The following is an 11,156-nucleotide window of genomic DNA, read 5'->3' on the forward strand; positions in this document are numbered from 1 at the left end:
ACTTTGTCGGAGACTGCCAGTGAGTCCTGGTCTGAGCCATTTGCTTAAGTTCTTTGAGATTGATGCCAGCCCACTGAGGACTGCTCTTCAGGTCATCTTTGAAGTGCTTATACAGATGACCCTTCTTTCTTTTGGCTTGCCTCAGCTCCCCATAGAGGATCTGTTTTGGGAGGCAGTAGTCTTCCATTTTGACATGTCTGGTCCACCTAAGTTGTGCTGTCAGTAGCATTTCCTTGATGCTGGTTGTGTTTGCTCTCTCAAGGACCTTAATATTGGTCACTTTGTCTTGCCAATGAATGCTCATTGTTGAATGGAGGGAGTGCATGTGAAATTGCTCTAGCTGTTTAATTGCTCTAGCTGTGCCATCTAGAAAGAGTCCGTGTCTCAGATTCATTCAGGAAAGATGTTAGGACTTTGTATACACTGTAATGAATAATCTCTTTGTAACATTCCCTAGTGCGCTTTTAATGTAGTACTGTTTCAAACAGCACTATATTAAAGCTCACTAAGGACTCTTTAGTGCTCACAAGCAGGGTCTACACTGATGGCTAATGTGCAACACGTTAGTGCAGTGTAGAAAGTACACCCCTGTAGTCCGTATTATTGTTCTGTATATGCCCTTTTCTTTCCTGGGAGTGTTTTATCAGTGTTCATCAGTTAAAACCTAAAAACAGAAGCCCTAAATATGTGCACTGCAGGGATCACTGCAGGGTATGGGGGGAGCAAGAACCGAATACTTTTCCACAGCCACAAAGCAGCAGTGATTGTGCTCCCAGTCTCCTACATCGCCCCCCAAGCCTGTACATTACCATTGCAATGGTTGCATAGTCCCTAAATACTGCCTCAGTTTCCACTGGAGAATTTCCAAATCTGTAACTAGGCATTTTAGCGCCCAGGATGAGCAAGCATATTTGTGCCACCTACCAGAGGCAATGCATTGGGGGTGGGGGGGGGAAGGAGAGAGGTGGCATGCAGGGTCACATTCCCTCCCTCCCCCCTGAATTTTTGGTTGCGCCCCACCAACCCAGACAGGTTGGGTGGCCACTGAAGTGAGTTAGGGGATGGAGCTGGCCCTCCCTCCTTGACCCCTGCCACATGGAGCTAGCCCAACTGGCCCCTGCTGTCCCGCAAGCCAACTGTCAAGGAAAAAGACAGGCCCTGTCCCAAAGAGTTTACAATCTAAACAAGACAAAGAGTGGTGGCTCTTCAAACAGCAAATTTTACCTATGATAACTAGGCCTGGTTATTCAGTATCTCCAGTAGTTCTTCATACTTCTCTATATTTACTACAGAAATGCTTTGGTTACTGAAAATACTGACATTGGCTGCCAATGCTTGCTCTCGTTATCTAAGGCAATGGATGAGATTTTAAGAATCCTCCTCTAAGAGAAGATGTTAAGAACTGGGAATTCCAGAGCAGTCAATAACTTGTCATGTTTGTGTCCAGTTAATGCTCACAAAAGGTGAAATTCAGCTTGGCGCAGAGGCCCAGCAAAATGCCTCAGCACTGTTTAAGTCATCATTTTACATTACACAATTGCGGGGGGTGGTAGGGTGAATTGAGATCTTCAGCCAGTCTGAAAACTATATTTTTAATTTTCTTCCAGTTCTGAAAAACCTATCACCTTTCCCGACTGAGGGCTGAAACAACATTTCAACTTTCTCCACAGTGGCAATCTGTGAATAGCTGATTTAGGTCTTTGGGTTTTCTTGCAATTGCACCCTCTGCTCTGCTGGACCTTGCCAATCTTATCAACTGAGTGGGTATTGAAATATAGAAAATCCTCCTGCCTTAGGTACTTGAAGAACTTGATTCTGGTATGTGTTGCTACACTTACTACTTCTAGAAACAGAAAATGCTATAGATCAACAGAGCAGAGAGACAGCTGCGGTGCTCATGTGTGCCCACAAACCAAAACACAACTGGCTGGTCTAGTTTTAGGCGGTCTTTTCAGCAGCTGAAAACAATAGTAATGTGAAAGATTACACTGATAAGGAGGAACACAATAGAAAAAATTCTCAGCTCACTTGCACCAGTGGAGTAGTTACCCTGGATTCACAGCAGTGTAAAATGAGTCTAGGGCTAGGTCTTCAATAAGTAATTAATCCACTGTTTATGTTTTACATTTTAAATGGAATATGTATGCTTTGGCCATGGAAGATGATGAGGAGTAGCATACAGATTAGCTCTGGAAAAACAGAGGGATTCTTATCTATATGAATTTAATTAGGGAGAGACACATAAATGGAAAGAATGGTTTCTTCAATCAGACATCATAATTGAGTTGTATGTATACGTACCAAGACAATGTGTTTTGTGAAATGTTCCAAAACGTTCATCTGCAAGCTTTCAGCCATTTCTCATTTCTCGTCATGGAAGCATTTCGAGCAAAATTAATCAGGGTTCAACTCAAGGAATGTGGAATTATGAGGATAACTACTTCCAGCTGAATTATGGAGCAGCTGGAAATAAGTTTGTTGTTTTTATCATTCTCTATAATTATCTTCTAAGCCATCATTTTTTGTGAAAGGTATAGGAGTTCCACAATATGCACAATATGGAAAATCATATGGGAACTGGGCACTTTTAAATGCCTCACTTCTCCTCTCACCATTCCAGTGACAAGATAATTGGCTATGTAACCCATTAGCTATATATGCCATTTCCCCCTCTAGTGGCTAGTCTACACAGAGAATAAGAACCTACTCCTGCTACCAGGAGTTCTTTTAGCTTAAATGGTGGAGATGTGTGCTGTGGTGCTCAAGTCCAAGTTTACAATGCTACTGATGACCCATTCTGGAAGCTCTTAATGATAACTCTTTGTTTTCATTAAAAACATACCATCATATAGGGCTATATTCTCTTAGGTTGAGTAGTTCATTACGCTGTGAGTAGCCCTATTGAAACCAGTGGGATTATTTGCAGAGTAAACTACTCTACAGCATGACTATAGGAGGCAGAATCTGGCCCTTATTTCAATTAAACTATTTGAATGGCTTTAATATAAATTTTCTATCAATCGTAGACATAAAATGAGGCCAAGATTTTCAAAACTAATTTGAAAGTCTAAATGTTTGGGTGTCCCAAATGGAGACACCTTAAAGAGACCTGATTTTCAGATTGGGAGTGCTCAAAATGTTCTAAAAATCATGCCTTTATATGGCATCCCAAGTTGAGCACCCAAAAACTGAGGCATCAAAAATCACTGGTTCCTTCTGAAAAATCTTGAATCAGAAATGATGTGATTTTTATTGGGGGAAAAAAAGGTTAGTAACTAAGCCCCAAATATCTTTTCCCAAAGAAAAATCCGATGCCAGCTCTTGCCCAGACTGTAGGCATCAGATGAGCTCTGACAAATTCATAGCTGGAAACCAGACCAGATCACCCATATGTTTGTATTGTTCAAGATAGGAATTAGACTTATAACAATGTGTTTAGTCTCTATGGAAAGCTTGTAAGTGACTTCACGCATTAATTTCACTTATAATGTCTGTATCTCATGCTATAAGGTGATATATAATTTTTGTTTTTTAATTGTAAAAATGCTTGCTCTGAGCCTGTGAACCCAGTTAGGAGGAATGGTCCGCCGCCCATCAGGAAGGACAATCAAAACTAAACGTGCCCTTGTGGAACATCACAATACAAAGGTGTGGTTAACGGCCCTGTCAAACCCATGAAGGTGCTACATGTAAGAAAGCTCATCCCATCAGCTTGAATGCTGGAAGAAGGGGATAAAAGAGGAACAAGAACATTTTCTGTTTCTTTTTTGCTGTTTGGACTCTCACATGGCTGGATCTATGAAACAGAAGCAGATATGCCCAGGATCAACCTGGGTTAGCCCTCAAAGAGATTCAGTGCTGACAGATTACTACAATTCTGTCAGTTTTTGGAATCATAGACTGTAACTCATTTGTGCATATATGTTGCCTGTTTTAACCTGTAAATAACTCTCTCATTTATTTTTCCTAGTTAATAAATCCTTAGTTACTTTACTAGAGGATTGGCTACAAATGTTGTCTTTGGTGTGAGATCTAAGGTGACATGGGGGAAGTGACTGGTCTCTTGGGACTGGAAGCAACCTGAATCTTTTGTGATCTTTGGCAGATATAGCAACCATCTATCACTAATTCCATCTTGCCTTGGTGCCAAGATAGATGGGAATGCCCAAGGACACTGTCTGTGACTCCATGGTAAGACTGTTATAGTGCTTTAGGAGTTAACTTTTGTTACTGAGTTGGTGAAATCTAATTACAGAACATACCAGCAGTTTGGGGTGACTGCCCTGCTTTTTGACAGTCTGCCCTGAAGTCAGCACTTATGGTCATGAACCACTCCAGACAGCGTGATGGGGGAACTGTTGCAAAAAGTCTACCAGGTTCAAACCATCTGATATGGAAGGAAGGGGTTTGCAGCTCCACAAAGTAGGGGTGGAGAAAAGAAGCAGCATTGGCTTGCAAAGCCCACAAAACTGAAATATGTACAGGGAAGACAGAATACAACTGCATGACTCCTATGCCACTCCCAGAGATTGTTTTTGCATTGGTGCTAGCCTTAAGGGCACCTCTGCTAGTGGAATTGATCCAGCTATGTCTCCATGTGATGACTGGGGAAGGGAAGGGGTGTGCATGTGTGTGTATGTATTGTCTTTCTGCTTCCTGGTTTTGTTTCCTGCTTCCTGAATCCAGTGTTCCTGTTCCTATTTTTTTGGGGGGGGGTTGGGAAGCTGTGTCATTGAGTGCAGCCTTGGCCACCAAGCAGACACTGAGCATTGTGTGAAGCCATGCTTGGCCTGCACAATGCATAGAGCTACTGCTCTTCTAACCCCTTTGAAAGTGGTAGCTGTAGACAGCCCATGGCAGAGAATTGCAGTGGATACTACTGTTCCCTTGATTGCACTGCACAGCTACACGCTGTTGAGTGTTTTAGACGATTACTCACATTATCTCTCTGCATTCATAATTTCATAAGGCACCTCAATGGAGCTCATTTCTTGCCTAATCACCTTATTTGCTGTTTGGCCTACCAGAGAGCCTTGATTTAGGTAATGTACCTCTTGTATCAAGAGATTGATGACTTTCCGACAAGTATTCGTACAGTACACTATAAATCTGATGTATCCCATCTCCAAAGAAATGGGATAACAGAGAGACTGCATGGGACTCAGAAAAATTGTGTAGCTCATGTATTAAAGGAACATCAACATACATCCTTCCTTATTGCATTAAATCATGGTTTATATGATATCTGGAATACACCTTATGAAAGTACTGGAGAAACCCTATTCTATCAGCTCTTCAGATGACCTATGAGGACCACATTGTCTATGCTGACGAAAAAGTTCATCCTCCCCCTTCACCATCCTCGGACCTCACTGATGTGAGTGAATTATGTGAGTTTCAACAAATATATCCATGCAAGACTCCATGCATTTTATGCTGAACAAAGTGTGTACGTTAGGCATGGATCTGGAAGTGTTTTTTGACACTCATGGCATGATCTTGCGGGCTGCAGGGTTTGGAGTGTGGCGAGTATGTTTACTGCAGGTAGAAGTGGACGCTCTTACTGTGGATGATGTCAGTGGCCAACAGAAAAAGATGTGCCACAGCAACAGCATCCACCCCCTGAGCTGCATCAGAGGTCTAATCTACAGCCCTGGGATCCCATGGTGCCTCTGGCCAGGTACCACTGAACTTTTTGGGGAGAAGGGAAGAAAATTGTGATTGTATGTGTTGCCTTCCTCCTGCTCCCTGAACTCAGTGTACCAGTTTCTCAGCCGGAGGGACGGGGGTGCATGTGGGTGTACCATTGGATCTGTGCAGCTACTCGGGGCCTGCTGCTATGTATCTGCTATTCAGACTGTTGTAATATTTTGGTCACTGTAGCTAACTAACTGATCCATGGTTATTACATGTTTAAATTGACAATCTACCTGCATGTCTTGCTTCATTGGGAGGGGGATGTGGGGAAGATTGCTGTGCATCAGGGCATAACACTCTATTAGCTTCTTTCCCCATGTGTATGCATTGCCCCCTTTAGAAGATGCAGAGAGCAGTTATTTCTACAAATACACATTTTGCCACTCCTCCTCTGTCTCTGGGCTCCCCCTGCATATACACATCTCTCTCTCTCTCTCTGTCTGACCTACTCTACACTTACCCTCCCTCTTGTGTCTTGTCTTCCTTTCCCCTCACACACAACTTCCTCATCTAACTCTGTGCTCCTCCCCCACCTTTCCTTGGGCCTCTCTCTCACACCTTCCCATCTGTCTCTGGGCCATGCCATATATGCTGCCTTTCTCCATTTTCTCCTACCATGCACTTTTTCTGTTCCTCTTTCTGTGCCCCCACAGTTTCCTTTTCTCACTGCACACTCGCATACCTCACTGTCTTTCTCTGGGCCACTCGCTGTGCACCTCCCATCTCTATATTTTCCTTGTCTCTCTACTCTTCTCCTCTTTATTTACCCATACATTTCCCTCCTGTTTTTTTTTATTATCACAGACGTTTGCACATATACTCTTTAAATCCATGTGAGCATACCCATCACTTCCCCTCACGTACACCCTCCATCACATACAGAGGTATAGACTTCTTTCTCTGAGATTACAGACACACACACCTACAGGTACCTACAAGTAACTCTGGCCTCTGCCACTTCAGGAAGCAGCACCCATTTCCCTCTCTCCAACCTCCTAGGATATTTAAAAATCCTTTTTGACTAATAAGTTGTGTCTCAGACTATGGTGTATATGGAAACATAATAAAAGTAATAGCTGCCTTCCTCTTTATAGCTATTGCTATATTTTTAATAAAAGAGCTATCAAGTCTCTTACATATAAAACTGTAGGAAAGTCCTTTAAGGCTCCTTTCTGAATAAAATCTTTCCTCTATTAATAACTTATACCCAGTTCTTATTATTTGTATTTGCCTGTTACAGATTTCTGTCTCGTTGTTGCTATTGTCACAGCATTACTGTTACTTCTGTACACCTCTTACCCCTTGCTTTGTCTTCTCTCCTGACTGTTCATATCCTCCTGATAGGATGAGTTTTAAACAAAAGAGCTTGAGTATGAGATTTTCAAAAATAGGCAACTAAAGTTAGGCTCCTATAGACATATTTATGCACTATCACAGAGGAGAGTTCCCTCCTCCTGCACTCCTTGTTGCAAACCGTGCTCACATACTCCTGTAGCAATTTCAAAACCATGGTGCTTTATTTACAACATGCTATACAAGTGCTTGTTCTCCATAGCATACAGCTTTTCCCTTCACTCCAGACACTGCAGGAGGGGTAATAAGAGCTCTCATTTCCATGAAATCCTGAGCTTCTCGGCCCTACCCTCTAGCCTTCCACTCTCTCATCCCTTCCTAGCCTCTTGTCTTTAGTTAACCAAATGAATCACCTTAATTGGTTAATCACCTGGTGCTTAATCAATTTGGACCATGTGGGGACCCTTAAAAAGTGCACAGAGAGGTGAGTCAGCCTTAAGCTACCCATGCTTTGTTACAAGTGAGGCACCCAAAGAAGTCATATCCTTCTCAAAAGTACTAAGCACACAACAGCTGTTGATGAGGTCAATTCCTCATCCAATGAGATGTAAGCCTTCCAAGGGTCCTATTATCTCCTGCATTTTCACCACCTACCCTTCCCAGAGGGTATGAGTTATTGAAGTCAATGGGAGTTTTTCAGTGGGAGATAGCGGGCCCTAGATGTATAGGTCTTATTGGTTTCAAAGGGAATTTGAAATGAAAAGGACTTACAGAAAGTAGTCTTTATTATCATTTATAAAAATATAAACTGTCAAAATTTTAGTATTTTGATCCAATATTTTGTGATGAATGGGCTGCAATATATTACTTAGGGAATACAGGGAGGCATAGCTTGTGAAATTTCCAAAGGATAATGAATATTGGAAAGCTCTTTGAACAGGAAATGTGCTACAGAAAAGCTAAGTATTTTTCTTTTATTATTTATTAAAGGACCAACTGCAAAGCACTTGTTTCACAATTTCTATATTAGCATATGGCTGTAGAATATATTAATTTCTTGATTGAAAGTGGCTGAATGAGTCTGTTAATGTAGTACAATAATAATGAGGCATTAGAATAGGGCTCAAATGCAACATGAATAACTGATATTCATAATCTTGAGAATAGTGAATTAGTCTTTACCTCTGAAACTTTTTATAATCCTTTGGAAATACAGTTTTACAAGGGTGTAACTTGACTGAAATGAGGAGGATTACACTGTTTTATTAATTTAAATATTAACATCATGAACTTAGAAGTGTTTGCCAGCAACTCTTAGCAAAAGTATTTTTGAAGGCAGTAAAATGGTGAGTTGGGCCCAGATCCTCAAAGGTGTGTAAATCTTGGATTTAAGTACTTAAGTCCCAGTTTTAGGCTCTGCTGTGATCCTCAAGACTCCTATTTGGTTGCCACCTAAACTTTGCAAACCTAAACTCCCCCTTGGCACCTAAATTTCCTCTGTAAAATTTCCTTAGCTATGTTTCTGCTTCTGGGCAGGATCACTGTTTTCTCACTGGAGGCATCTGGGTGCCTATCTTCTTCCAAAACCCCAGTATGATCCCTGAACTGGGGGAATATAGACACTCCTCCACCTATTATACCTGCAGGAGCTAATACATCAGGTTGCCTCTAAGCATGCTTGCCAGATTGAGTCCTATTCAAAGTGGTGGTGGTGCCTATTTATAATTTTTAGCCCAGTGGCTAGAGTGCTCACCCAGCATGTGGGAGACACCTGTTCAATTTTCCTCTCTGTCTGAGGGAAAGGAAAGATTTGAATAGGGGTCTCCCATCTCTCAGGCAATTTCTCTAACTGTTGAGCTATGGGATATTCTGATATGGGTTTTCCTCAATCTGTCCTGCTGAAGCTGTTCCACTGTGTATAAATACTTACTTAAATAGTCACTTGGCCTGAAAAAGAATGACTATAGTCTGGTTATTAGGACACTCACATAGGAGGGGGAAGACCAGTGGTCCGGTCCAGTCCCCCTACTCCAGTCGCTATTTAATTAGTTACCATGATGGAAGAGCTGCAACAGGAGAGAGCGAGAGTATCCCCAGATCAGACCATCCCAAACTCAGTGGTCAGAGCACTCTCCTGAGACGCACTGGAGAAGAAGTGGGACCGCTTAACACTGAGGATGGAGTAGAGGTTAAGGATAATCTAGGCATGGCCCTATATGTAAATAAATACTTTGCCTCTGTTTTTAACTAGGCTAATGAGGAGCTTAGGGATAATGGTAGGATGACAAATGGGAATGAGGATATGGAGGTAGATATTACCACAACCGAGGTAGAAGCCAAACTTGAACATCTTAATGGGACTAAATGGGGGGGATAATCTTCATCCAAGAATATTAAAGGAACTGGCACATGAAATTGCAAGCCCATTAGCAAGAATTTTTAATCAATCTGTAAACTCAGGGGTTGTACTGTATGACTGGAGAATTGTTAACATAGTTCCTATTTTTAGGAAAGGTAAAAAGCTTGAGGATGACACAAAGCTGGGAGGTATTGCCAATACAGAGAAGGACAGGGATATCATACAGAAGATCTGGATGACCTTGTGAACTGGAGTAATAGTAATAGGATGAAATTTAATAATGAAAAGTGCAAGGTCATGCATTTAGGGATTAATAACAAGAATTTCTGTTAAACTGGGGACGCATTACTTGGAAGTAACAGAGGAGGAGGAGGACTTTGGAGTAATGGTCAATCACAGGATCGTCAAAAAAGCTAATGCGGTCTTGGGATGCATCAACCGAGGTATTTCCAGTAGAGATAAGGAGGTGTTAGTACCGTTATACAAGGCACTGGTGAGACCTCATCTGGAATATTGTGTGCAGTTTTGGTCTCCCCTGTTTAAGAAGGATGAATTCAAACTGGAACCGGGACAGAGAAGGGCTACTAGGATGATCTGAAGAAGGGAAAACCTGTCTTATGAAAGGAGACTCAATTAGCTTGGCTTGTTTAGCCTAACTAAAAGAAGGCTGAGAGGAGATATGATTGCTCTCTATAAATATGTCAGCGGGATAAATACCATGGAGGGAGAAGAATTATTTAAGCTCACTACCAATGTGGACACAAGAACAAATGGATATAAACTGGCCACCAGGAAGTTTAGACTTGAAGTTAGATGAAGGTTTCTAACCATCAGAGGAGTGAAGTTCTGGAACAGCCTTCCAAAGGAAGCAGTGGGGGCAAAAGACATATCTGGCTTCAAGACAAAGCTTGATAAGTTTATGAAGGAGATGATATGATGGGATAGCCTAATTTTGGCAATTAATTGATCTTCGACTATTAGCAGTAGAAATGCCCAATGGCCTGTGATGGGATGTTAGATGGAGTGGGATCTGAGTTACTACAGAGAATTCTTTCCTGGGTGTCTGGCTGGTGAGTCTTGCCCACATGCTCAGGGTTTAGCTGATTGCCATATTTGGGGTCGGGAAGGAATTTTCCCCCAGGGCAGATTGGCAGAGGCCCTGGGGGCTTTTTGCCTTCCTCTGCAGCGTGGGGCACAGGTCACTTGCTGGAGGATTCTGTGCACCTTGAAGTCTTTAAACCACGATTTGAGGACTTCAATAGCTCAGACGTAAGTTAGGGGTTTGTTACAGGAGTTGATGGGTGAGATTCCGTGGCCTGCATTGTGTAGGAGGTCAGACTAGACTATCATAATGGTCCTTTCTGACCTTAAAGTCTATGTGAGCTGTAGCTCACGAAAGCTTATGCTCTAATAAATTTGTTAGTCTCTAAGGTGCCACAAGTACTGCTTTTCTTTTTGCGAATACAGACTAACACGGCTGCTACTCTGAAACCTATGTTTCAGAACCTATGTTATGAAATCCTTTCTTCCCCTCAGGCGGGGGGGGGGGGATTGAACATGTCTCCCACATCCTGGATGAATGATCTGACCAAGGGGATAAAAGTTACTAGATATGCACCTCCTGCTCTAGCTATTTTGTGCTGAGTGTGGTAAGTGCCTTATTCTCACAGGAAGCTACTTAGGCACCTAAGCCATCTGACTCCAGGAAAGGAGTTCCCAGTTCTGGGTCAAAAGCAGAGATAGGCAGCTCCCTGCAGCCTCGACTTAGGCTCCCAACTCCATGATAGGGGAGGGGCTTAGCACACAC

The sequence above is a fragment of the Dermochelys coriacea genome, chromosome 3 (assembly GCF_009764565.3).
Source record: "Dermochelys coriacea isolate rDerCor1 chromosome 3, rDerCor1.pri.v4, whole genome shotgun sequence".
NCBI classification, from domain to species: Eukaryota; Metazoa; Chordata; order Testudines; family Dermochelyidae; genus Dermochelys; species Dermochelys coriacea.